A 12,371-nucleotide genomic window follows, 5' to 3' on the forward strand; every position below is an offset into this window, starting at 1 on the left:
ACGTAGATCCCCTAGTTCCGGCAGAAGGCAACAGAGAAAACGTGTGGACAATCAGGAGCCTGTGACATTTACAAATAGCAGATTAGGTAGCTGCTGTCCCCAGTAACACATTTGAAGCACTTGACACCAGCAAGTGCCAGACAAAGTGTGTTACTGAGCTGTGGATGATAAGCGTATCTCCAACAGCAATAACTGCTGTAACTTACCCAACACATTCCCATACCAATTAACATCTTAACTACACACACATTGCCTAAAGGATCTAGGGAATTTGACAAGGGATTAGTTTAGATGACTTGGCGTTATTTTTATCATGATCCTACCAGTGTTGTATCTTCCCTCTATAAAGATATGCTTAACAGCATTGTCTAGTAGGGAGCAAGTTTCAGTTTGTTACTCTTGCCTCCAGGTTAAGTTATTAAATCTTGGCAAGTAGAAATAGGGACACTCCTGAGTAATACTAATACAGCAGTCTGTTCCCTCACGCTGATCTGGTTGACATCTAGCATGCTGAAGAAATGCTTCCCGTATAGTTGCCTAGATAGAATAACACGGGGCTGGGATGTCCTTTCCAATCCTGTTTACCTGCAATTATCTGTAGAGATAAAAACATGAGTACAAATTAGAGGCTGCTTTGAACTCCTTCAGAAAATATGGACAAACATTAAACAAAAAGACAAGCCGACTGTCCAGCATGGTCCACTGGGATCCCTCTTCTGCAGGAGAATTGGTTGGTGTCATTCCAGGTTAGATTCATACTCACATCCCTGCAAAGCTCTCTAAGAACTAGACCAGGGTAATATCAAAGCACTTCTCAGTCTTTGGTGCGTTTAATCTTGCCATCTATCTCTGTGAGGTTTATGTGCAATTATCGCATTTTACAGATGGGGTACAACGTGTTGAAGCTAAATGACTTGACTAAGGTCATACAGGAAATCTGTGGGAGGATGAGGTATTAAACTGGCTAACATCATCTCCCGAGTGAGACACCATCTCCAGTGTGGCACTGGAGGTTTGCCTTGATCACTGCAGTGGACTCTGAAAGGAGACAAGGAGAGTCCCTGCTGACAGTGAATGCATTTGTGTGAACACATAAAGGGAAGGAATGTAGGGAATTTTATAAGAGGATTTACAGCTTTTATCAGTTTACGGTACTGTGATAAGATGTTAGTGAAGAAAAGCAAGTCTCTTTGGGAAACCTAAAAAGAATGCAGCTCCTCTCCCTGCCATGGGGGCTCTGAAACCCCTTGGGATGAAAAATCTTGGTTCAAGCTGTAGGATATTTATTTATTAAAAATAATAGCTGGTGCTTTTTCAATGCCTTTGATTCTAACACACTTTGCATGCTAGAACTGCCGTGCTATAAGTGATACCTCTGACATACCAACACTGGAAGGGCTCCATGTAGAGCAGCATGCCACAATACTGTTGCTGAGGGGAGGAAATGTGGTGAGAATTAAGAATGCAATTATTCAGCTTGGAATTTTGCCAGAATACAAAGAACAACACCCAGCTTCTTACAAAAAAGAAACTCATTAAATATTTAGTTATAAAATATGGAAAGATTAAAAAATCCTAACACAATAAGCTTTTCATGCTTCAAGGCAAGGACTGGGAATTTTCTCAGAATTCAATAGCTATTATCAAGGCTCATTCAAATTTATTGTTATACTTTCATAAGTGCTACCCTATGACACCTCTAGGCCAAGATACAGCATATCCCTCTATCAAAGGCACCACCCCTTTGTTTCTTGCAAAGACAGAAAATTATCCAAGTCTTACATGTGACAGGCACTCTGCTTCTATCCTCTTTCACTTGAAAGCCCGTCGGCGTATCAGAGTCTCCTGGCAGAGCTGCATGGAGCTGTGGAGCACATCTTGGAGCATCTGTATCAGACTGGGTAGTGCAGGGCTAGACCAGGCTGCTCACAGCTCTGTCACCAACTCTGCCTTCAGTCTGGGAACTGAGTGTTTGAAATTGAAGACTTCTGCACTGGTGCACCATGTTACTGGAAATTTCCCAACCCTACTGGCATTTCTATGTAAAGAAGCATAACCTGGTTTCAGATCTATCCATGTGTCTAAATAACAAGGCAATCTTTCAAATGCCTGTTTCATTGAAGCAGCAGGTTAAAACTCATAGATAGCCACAAAACTGAACATTGCTATGAGATGACAGGATGCATCATGCATCACCTTCTCTATTGTGAGACAAGAATTCCTTTTTCTACAGCCAGCCTTTCCCTGTGCCTGAAGAGACCACTCCATGTAGTTTTTGTTTAAAGAAAACCAAATGAAAAATGCCAGCCCTTCAAACAGCGCTTTTATAGGTCCAGTGCACCTTTTAATGTGATCTTCAAGGGTGCAGAATCTTCTTGGAAAGCTACTCCCCAGCATTAGACTACATCATCTACTCTTGGAAGCAGGAGGCTTTCAAAACTGCTCTGGGGTAGAAAGGCAAGGAAAGTCATTAGCCTTTTCAACAACGTGGTTCTCTTCAGGTGTAGCACTGAAGCTACCAGTGCCACCCGGTAGTTTTGACTCAGCCAAGGGAACTCCTATTGCAGAAGGGTAGCAGTGCAGATGGGAACAATGTTAAAATTGCTGTTGTTCTTCCTTGTGAATCACAGGTGTCAGCACAGAACCCACCCCCAAAGTAGGAAGGGAGTCAAACCTGCTTACCTACAATGTTTAGCTCATGGAGAAATCTCCAAAAGATTTCTTTGTCCTTCCTCTGAAATATGTGGAATTGGCTGCTGCCTGAGGTGTGACACCAGCCTGCACTGAAGAGACACCAGGCTTGTTTGAGGTGTGCAGTTCTAGAGGACTGAGAAGGGTTTGCATCCTAATGGGAGTACAGTCCGAGACAGGGACTCCTTTCCCAGCGCTGCACCCTGGAGCAAGAGAACTCAGACATAACTCTTCATAGTCAAAATCCCTCCCATTCTTTCAGGAAAACACTGTACTTTTACCACTTAGAAGCAGCCAGCTGGGGCCCCTGGGAACTACAGCAACCAATAAATAGCAAACAGCTACTAGAAATGTGGCTGGTATGAATATCGGCAAGTAGACATTTATTTCCAGAGCTGAATGTGACTTTTAAAGAGACATCTCATGAAATTACTGAGGGAAATGACTTGGTCTATTAAGCACAAAAAAGCGATGAGATTTTCTTAGTCTCTAGCTTTGTTTTCCATTAGATTTTAGGGGCAGATGAACAGATTTATATACACTTGCTACTTACTTTTCTCTACCCTGTCTCCATCACTTACCCTTTTTAGCATGGAAAACTTTAAGACTACTGTAGTTAAATTCTGAATTTTCTCCTTTCTTCATTGAGCACTTTAGGCCTACAATACGATGCTTCTGTTTCCTAGCATACACCCTCCTTTCCTCAGGGATTTGGTGATCCCAGTGAGTTGCTAAAAATGTTTCCTCAAAACCGTTCAACATGACATACTACTGCTCCAGGCCTTCCCCTATGACAAGCTGCTCTTGTTGAATGACTCCCTCTTTTCTTTACACACCAAATTTACTTGGGAAGGAAATTTAAACACTCAAATCAATGATAGAAAAAATTACAACACTTAAGAATAGTTTAGCTGCACAAACTGCAAAGTATCTCAGGGCTCAGATAATTCAGAGATTTCTATGCACTACTGTCACTTGGAGCAGCCCCCAAAAATGTTATGTATGCAAGCAAATATGATAAAAACAAGTTCAAAGCTGAAAACTGAGAGAACATACTTATTACCTGGGTGGGAGAGAAGTGCATAGAGACTGACTTCAGTTGTTTTGAAAGTCTGTTACTTTTTCAAAATAGTCAGCATCTCTTTAAAGCTGTTTAGCAACTCTGAAGATTGAAAGTAGAGCTTTCTAATGCATGTTTAGCAACAGTCCGGGAATGCTAGCAGGATGTAAAGCTTTCTCTACAACCAGACAGGGACTAGGAAGAGAAGTGGCCAAATATGGTACTGCTTCAGCATCCTAAAATGCCTTTGCAGATACACATGCCTGAGTAGCAGCAAGTATTCATCACCACACAGGACAGGATTACAACAGAGAAGCTCTTTGATGCTGCATTGTTACTGCAAAAACTACAAGTAGTTGCCTCCCTCCTGCCTTTTTTTTTTTTTTTTTTTTAATTAAGATAGTGTCTTGGAAAGTCCCAACGTGATAGCTAGTGGAGGCTCCTTCAGCACTAGTGCAACTGAGCCCCTGCCAGAGGCTCCATCTGTTGGCGCATGTGAAGAAGCAAGTCTACACAGCCCTGCTTTTGGAAGGGTTTCACAGCTTGTGCAGAGCTCCCTGGTGCTGCAAGATGATAATTGCTGGCATCCAAATTAGCAGTTAAAGGCCATTTGGAGTGGTCAGTGCTTCACTGTGGGCAAAGCACAGAAGTTAAACAAGGACAGAGGAGGTGGGATTGCAGTCCCAATGACTCTGACAATGGAGAAAAGAGTTAACAATTTCATTTTTGTGTACAAAATGGATCTCTGCCTGCCTTATCACAACAATGATTTGTACCTCAAAGAAGAATTATCCTGACAAGAAGGAACACATAGACTTGGTGATAGCTTTTTCCATTTGTACAGCTGGATTTCACAGCAATGTAAAGTAGAGATACTCAAATTAGTCCTAAATGAGAGACTGGGCACCAGAAGCAGTCATATGAAAAATAAAATACTTCTGAGGAACACCTTCCCTTGTCTTTGTTATAGCTAGTGCTGCAGGTTACTGCAACTGAGAAATTTCCCCTATTTTATTTCCTTTTCATGATGAGAGCAGTTTATTCTGAGCCAAACATAGCAATAACAAGAAAAACTATAGCAGTTTAGTTTGAATTTGAGGGAGAGGAAAAGGCAAGAAGCTTTCTACCATTTCACTGCCTGGGTCTCACGCCCCTGCGCAATACTGTTCTGAATAGATTTTATTTAAAGAATGGTTTAAACAGAACTGTCTGCAACAATTTGAAAACTAAATTAAGAGAAATTATTTTGTTGACCATTCTTGTGCCCCTCCAGCCTTCTTGCTGGCTGGGCATGAGAAGCTGAAAAATCCTTGACTTGGTATAAATACCACTTAGCAACAACTGCAAACATCAGTGTGTTATCAACATCCTTCTCATACTGAATCCAAGACATAACACTATACCAGCTACTAGAAAGAAAATTAACTCTCTCCCAGCTGAAACCAGGACAGTAAGTGTTGTGTTGGATCTGAATTGTGGGCTATGCCAAGGTATGTTTAAAGAAGGCGATGTTCATTGGTTGATCTACTTCACCTAAATATCTTTAGGGGATATAAATAAAGAGAAAGCAAAATAAGTTAAAACATAACCTAACAAGAGGCTAAATTAGCATTGAAGGTTATCCCATTTTTCAATTATGTCATCATTTTTATTTAAGAACAGTTTAGAAGTGATGCCAAATTAACTTTTGCCCAAATAAACCCTAAATATCTCTCTCTACTGAGAAAAATGAATGCCATTATCTACAGTCAGTAAGAAAATGGAGAGAAAATTGTCAAGAGCCATGTAGCTCAATGGTGAAAGAAATTCAGCTCTCAGGCTTGAGGGCTATAGGTCATTAATAGAAGTTTTGCACAATGAAATAGTGAAAGTACAATTTCTGCTTAGCAGTAGTGACAAGTATGGGGGAAAGCTTGGCATATAAGGCAGATGGATAAATTCCACTCAGCTCTTTGTTCTTTTGTTTCCCAACATTTGTTGAATTCTTCCCACTTTCCATGGTTTATTTAAGAGCTCTTGCAGATGTTTTAGATTTCTTCTAATCACAGTTAAGCACTACTTACATTGTTTTTTTAAAAACAATATGCAATATATAATTTTGTATTAAGCTCCATTTTCCAAAGCCTATGTTCCCCTGCGCCTTTTGTTCTCATATGTTACCCATTACAAAAATGGGCTTGTTAACCAGAAATTATTCCACAAATGTTTTCAAGCTTTGATCATTCTGTCTGTCTATAGACATTTCATCTACCTCTGTAGCACAAGGATCCTGTGTGGAATTCTGGTCACTAGTATATTTGCTGTTTCATGCTTTGCCTGAAGAAAAACTGTGATAACAGTTCAGCATTGCTTGCTGAAGAAGAGGTGAACAGTAGTCTTGGTGTGGGATCAGGTGATGGAGCACAAGCAGCAGCTTTTCTGGGCATAGGACCAGCCGACATCGCAAGACATAAATGAGGAAAATCAGAAACACTTCCTGGAGAACACCACTTCTGTTGCTTTCCACTGCATATCCCCACAGCTGGATAGTGCAAACAGTATCTGCGGCTGTGAGTTAGCGATGCAGGAGCATTGTATGTCCCTGCGCTCCCTGTCTAGGAAGAAGGCACTGACTTTGTGCTCTGCTGTAGCCCAAACCCTGCCTTGAAGACTCTGCAGGTTTCAGACTACCTTCATGCCAGAGAGGTGCTAACAAATCAAAAGAGCTTTGAGAGGAGGCAAGAAGCCTGGAGCAACACTAGCAAAGTTAATTTGGCTTGTGAAGCTGAGTTGGACTGTGAGCAGCAGCTGGGAGAAAAATCCTCCAGAAATCCATCATATGATGATGAAGTTTTCCTGCTTTCTTCCTTCCCCCTTCCTTTCAGTCTCTCAACTACTTTCAAGCAAAGCCAAGTTAAGTGGTCCCAAGCACCAGTAATGCCAGAAACACCAGTTAGGATTGACAGAGCTTTTCTCTTATGTTCTGTCCACAGGCAAGGAACAAATGGAAAATGAAAAAGTGAAGTTTCACCCCAAATCACTTCCTGAAACAACCTTCCTCATCAACTCACCTCTCTCCTGTCAGCAAAGAGAGAGTGTGAACAGATGAATGTGAGCAGGAGATGCTTTCCAGTCAAACACTCTCACAGTGATCAAGTGCAAAGACAGCAGAAATGGGTCACTCACACAGGCATATAGGAACTGTCAGCACTAGCAGGCACAGCTAAGTGAAGAGGAGCTCTGTAGAAGAGCCTGGGGAGAGCCTGCAAACTCACAGTCAAATCATCACCAGAGCAAGTGGAGAGCGAGCCCGAGATTGCACAGCACAACATATTTAGGTTTCTAGTGACAGCACTTTTTTGCTATTAGTAAGCTGAATCTCATCTGTCATGGCACTTGCCCAGTAGGTGGGAGGTTTCTTTAAATCCCAGGATCTATTCCCTGGTGCAATCCAATTGGAGAACAAAGCCATTGAGTTGTCCTTTATGGTCTGGTACACAATCCAGAGAAAGCAGATACTGTTCTGTCCCTCAAAAGCCATATACAGCACATACAGAGAATATACAGCACTTGCAAGGGAAGAGGCAGTACTGTTTTGCATGAAGTTTCAGCCATACCTGCACTGCATGTAGAGCGAGTCGCTGTGTAAGAGAAGTTTGCCTGACATATTCTGGAAGCAAATAGGATCGAGAAAATCTCGATGCCGATTGTTCTCCGTTTAGCACAGGCCCGTATGTTAAGAAAGGTACTAAGCTGCTAGCAAAGTCATCTGGACTCTCTCCTTCAGCTATTTCTCTCCATGGTTCCTGGAAGCAGCTGTTTCAAGTGATGTTTATAGAGGGGGGGATGTGCTGCTAACTCATCCAAACAGTAGGCCTCCTGCAAACTTTTAAGAGGTCTCTGCCTGTAGCAGGCATAATTTTCCAGACCTTGTTAAATGTTATTCTGGGCACTGGCCTATACCCTTGAGAAATTCCTTACTGAGCAGATTATAAGGGCAGCCAGTGACCCAATAACCTTCATTTTCCTGGGATGATGCAATGGCCAATTCATGCTCAGGAAGTACAGCGGGCTGAGCAGAACATGAAATGAACTGCTGAAATTCCCAGGTCAGCGTTTTGTTTCCATGCCATCGAGGGTAAGATTTCAAAGTGTAGAATGGTCCTTTAAGTTCTCTCTTTTATGAGGTCAGGCTAAATGCTTCCCTTTTATATATGAAGAGAGGGTGATCTTTGCCAGAGTCCACACTGGGTTTGCTCTTGTTTTGATTTCTGCTTTGGTCAAGAGCTCTCTGTAGCAGGAAATGCAGCTTTCAACAGCAGTTCAGGCTTTGCTGGAAAGTGGCCCCTGCAAGAAACAGTGGGCTGCAGAAGCATCAAAGCAATTCAGCAGCAGCAGCAGAGAGACACTTCGCTGCAACCACACTTTGTCTGCAGGCTCTATCACTTAAATGCCCTTCCTTTCTACCCGTCCTCAATTTCAAGACTCTATATTTGATTTTGGGCAGTGAATATCATGGATGAAGGAATAAAAGAAAAAAGCTCTGAAGAGCTGGCCAGGCTGCGAGAGAAGGGTAAAGATTTCAACATAAACCTGATTGTGAGGCAGTGAAGGGCAGGTTATAAACACCCAGGATTGCGTGAGAGAAATCCTGTAAGATATTATATAGCCCCGTTTCCATCTTCTTGATTTAATCAACTACAGTTGACTTGACAAGAACAAACAACTCCCAGGACAGTCTGCAGGGATCTCCAGGAAAGCATTAGAAAGTATATTAAAACTGGTAGATTGGATGAAAGCACTGGAAAATGTTTTCTATTGGTAGTACTTGCAGTAGCAGAGAAATTAACTGGATGCACTGACACACTTGTACATGGGTTGGCTTGACTGCAGACACAAGCAGGGACCTGAAGTCTGTACTAGAGAGAGTGCTTTTAAGAACAGCAGCCAGCAGAAGTGGCTTAGACACTAACTCCAGCCATGCAGAGCCATCGTTGTATCTGACCTTACAGTATGTCTCACATGATGCATGCTTGAAAAGCACGTCATGGTGAAATACAGTCCTACTGGAGAAAACACAACATTGTGCTGGAACACAGTTCCCAGAAACCTCAAATCAGTTTCCACAGACTGTAGTAATCTAGGCAATTGTTTAGATTCAATGGTTAAGGCTGATTAACCTGTAACCCTAGCACTGGTTTCCCATCACAAATTTCAGTAACACTTTGTAAGGGACAGAGACAGAAGGGCCCTGAGGCGAAACACTTCCTGTGACGGTATAAGCCTGTTTCTCGTACTTGATGTCAAAAGCAGGTTGATTTCTACTGCCTTCTAGCCGTACTTAAAAGGCTAGTCCAGAATTCCCTTCCTCCCCAAACTAATTCAGGATCAATACATATTAATTCCTCTTATGCCAACAGTGTTGTGAATTTAAATAGCTGTCTCCCAAATGTGCACTTACCTTCTTGCTCTTTTTATGCAGAGGAGCCATATCTGCTCTCAGACTCTTAAGCTTAAACAAAACACTTCTCCCTTCAGCTCCCAGGACAGACTCTCCTTTCCCTTTCGACTTCAGAATTTCTGCCCTTTGAAATGCTGTCTTTTGACAACTTGAGATTTCTGATCACAGAAGAGTTTCTGTAGGGGAAAAAAGTCATCAGGGCATTCAGAACTGGCACATAGAGTTACTTCTGCAGGAACTAGCTTCTTTACAGGGCTCCCTGGGGCTCTGTGGAAGCAGTTAGGCTGAAGAGCTGCCAAGTGGGTTTTGAGCAGATGCCTTTCTTTGAAAATCCAAATGAAACAACAGGAACTTGCTGCCAATGGAAGGGGCTGGACATAAGACTGGACAAATACTGCTAATGTAGTAGAATTTTCTGGAGACCATATAACACATGTGGAAACAAAGCTGCAGTGGGATGCAAGATTTCTCCTTAGGGCTGCAACATTAAGAATAGTCTGTTCTTAGTCCAGAGGGAAACAAAATCAGAGGAATTTTATCCCAAGTAGTGAACCAAAAAATGCCAGGCATTTTCTGGATGTCTGTGTTATTACAGGGACCAGCCAGGGATGAGTTATTTGTCTTTGAGCTATACAGCTGTTAAAGTTCTAAGAAATGAAGTCATGGCTTTCAACATGCCCCAGTTATAGCATGTATTTCTGTTTGAACTCTGAAGGCGGCCTGGACGCTCAGAAATGCACGGATGTCTCAAAAGCCACCACCTACTTGTCTGCAAGATCAAAAGGGACCAAAGCAACATCTAAGTTTACCTAATTTTAAACATGATTCTGTAATTCACCATCAATAGTGTCACTGCAGGTCTGACTTACCCTTTCAACACTGCCATTTTTACTGGCAGGGAACAACTACAGATAGTGTAACCCGTGCTTGGAAGCAAATATCTGAAACAAGCCTCAAATAGTCTGCTTGCTGTCTCAATTTATGTATTTTTAGAGTTTTGCTAGGAATTTGAAGGTAACCCCGCATTTACCTGTTACAGGAAAATCCAAGTATAGCCCCCCAATCCTTATGCTGTTTCCTTTTTGCAACATGATAGAGATGCAGCAATATCTTCCATTGTGTCTATAAAGGGGTGGAAAGCTGTTATCTCATGTTGTGCCCCCCCCCCCCTGCTCTTGCTCACAGTGAATTCTTTTTTCTCCAGCACAGGATTTAGAGTTGCCTGGACTGTGGTGTTTGGCAAGCCCCATTTCCAGTACACATTCACACATATCCAAAGCTGTGCAGGCACCTCAATTCCACTGCAGTAATGTGACCCACCAGACATACAGAGACCTCTCTGCAAATCCCAAAGCCACTTCCTAACCTGTGCCTGCCTTACAGTCCCAGAAAAAAAGAATAGGCAACTTCCTATTCTGTACCCAGCAGCTTTCCCTCCATGCAAAAGCAATTAGTGTATTAGGAACCATCCAGCATATTAAGCAGGGAGGAAGGGTGTGAAACAACACAGTAAAACGGAATACTTGTCATCTTCATTGACGGACATTATGAATCTATTCATTATGAATCTACATGAGGACCAAACAGTGTGAACTCTTACGCTAGCAAATACTGTTAAAAAAGGACTACAGGTTGAACATTCTCTTTTTAGTGGGTGTTACTCTTAAGATAGGGAAGAAGATCTGAATAGGCTCTGACCTCTTCCAAGGTGGGTGCACTGGCAGCCTGTTTTGTTTTACAAAGCATTTAGTCTAGGAGATATTCAGCATACTTAGAGTTTTTCCAGTTCTAGGAGAGGAATAGGACACCTCTTCTTTTCAGATAAGAAGATCTTGGACAACCCAAAATATAAGTGATTTGGTCATGTAATAAAGAGCCACTCCCATGACTTGGAAGAGATCTCAGATAACTCCTGAACAGTCAAGAAACTAACCAGAAAATCCTCTCTGTGGCTTGAATTGCTGGGCTACAGGATCTGGAAGCATCACAGGCATGTTGCAACAGTGGTTTGGCTTGAGAATTACCCTAAATAGCCTTATTATCATCACCAAATGATAGAAGAGGGCAACTGGACTGCAAGCCAAGCACAACAGAATGACCAATGAAGCTGCTTTTCTGAGGTCTTCTTTTTCATATTTTCCCATATTTTCTTTGCATTTTCCCCCCTACAGTTTTCATATGTGAAATCTCAGTAACACAAAGTCCCAGATCAGAAGAGATCAGCTAGAACAGCAACATGTTCATACTGAAGTTCTCATTCACTTTCATTTTTCTGAGGCAAAAACCCCTCATACTCAAAGTTATGCTGGCACACAAACATTTAGCTAAAATCACTACTGATTTCATGAAGCAAAACTTCAGTCTAGGCTTGAAGAATATATCTGATTTGTTTCCTAACACTCCTGTGTTTCAAGTCATAACACAAATATTCCTACAGTGTCTGGGTTGTTTGAACTCGCTAATTTTTAAATCTATTTAAGAGAACATGATTATTTGTATTTATTGACCATACATATGAGGAGACAAATTCAGTTCCTGTACTGTACTTTCATGAGTTTAGAGACTGAGTGTCCTGCAGTAATGACAGTTGATAAATACCATTGGAAGATTTGATTTTGATTTGCAAGAGATACTGTTTCTGATTTTGGTAATAAACCTTTAAGTTAAAACCCCTGTTTTCTCCACAGATAGACATGATTGTAACTAAACCTACACATTCTGACACATACTGACTTTCAAGGAAAAAAGCCAACCGTGAGCAGATGAAAGCAGGCAAAACCAATAACCAAAAAGAAAAGAGAAATAAACATTCAGCTGAAGTCTGCAATGATTTCATGAGACAAAAGTTTAGTCTAGACTTGAAGAATATACCCATTTTGTTTCCTAACACGCCTCCATCTTAGATCATAACTCAAATATTCCTACAGTGACTGTATTGTTTCAACTCACTAAATTTCAAATAACGATAAAAAACAATCTTTAAATTGTTAGTAAAGCCATGTCCTTTCCCCCTCAGTAAAAGATAAAAAAAGTTTCTCAAGTATAAGCATTTAATACACGCTCGAGCTACAAGAGGTTTCACACCAACTTTGCCGTGCATGCCACTCATTTTTTTCTTTTAAATAGCTAACAATTTACACAGAAAAAGTAAAACTAAATATAACCCTCAGACCGGATCTC

Source organism: Accipiter gentilis, chromosome 10 (assembly GCF_929443795.1).
Source record: "Accipiter gentilis chromosome 10, bAccGen1.1, whole genome shotgun sequence".
NCBI classification, from domain to species: Eukaryota; Metazoa; Chordata; class Aves; order Accipitriformes; family Accipitridae; genus Astur; species Astur gentilis.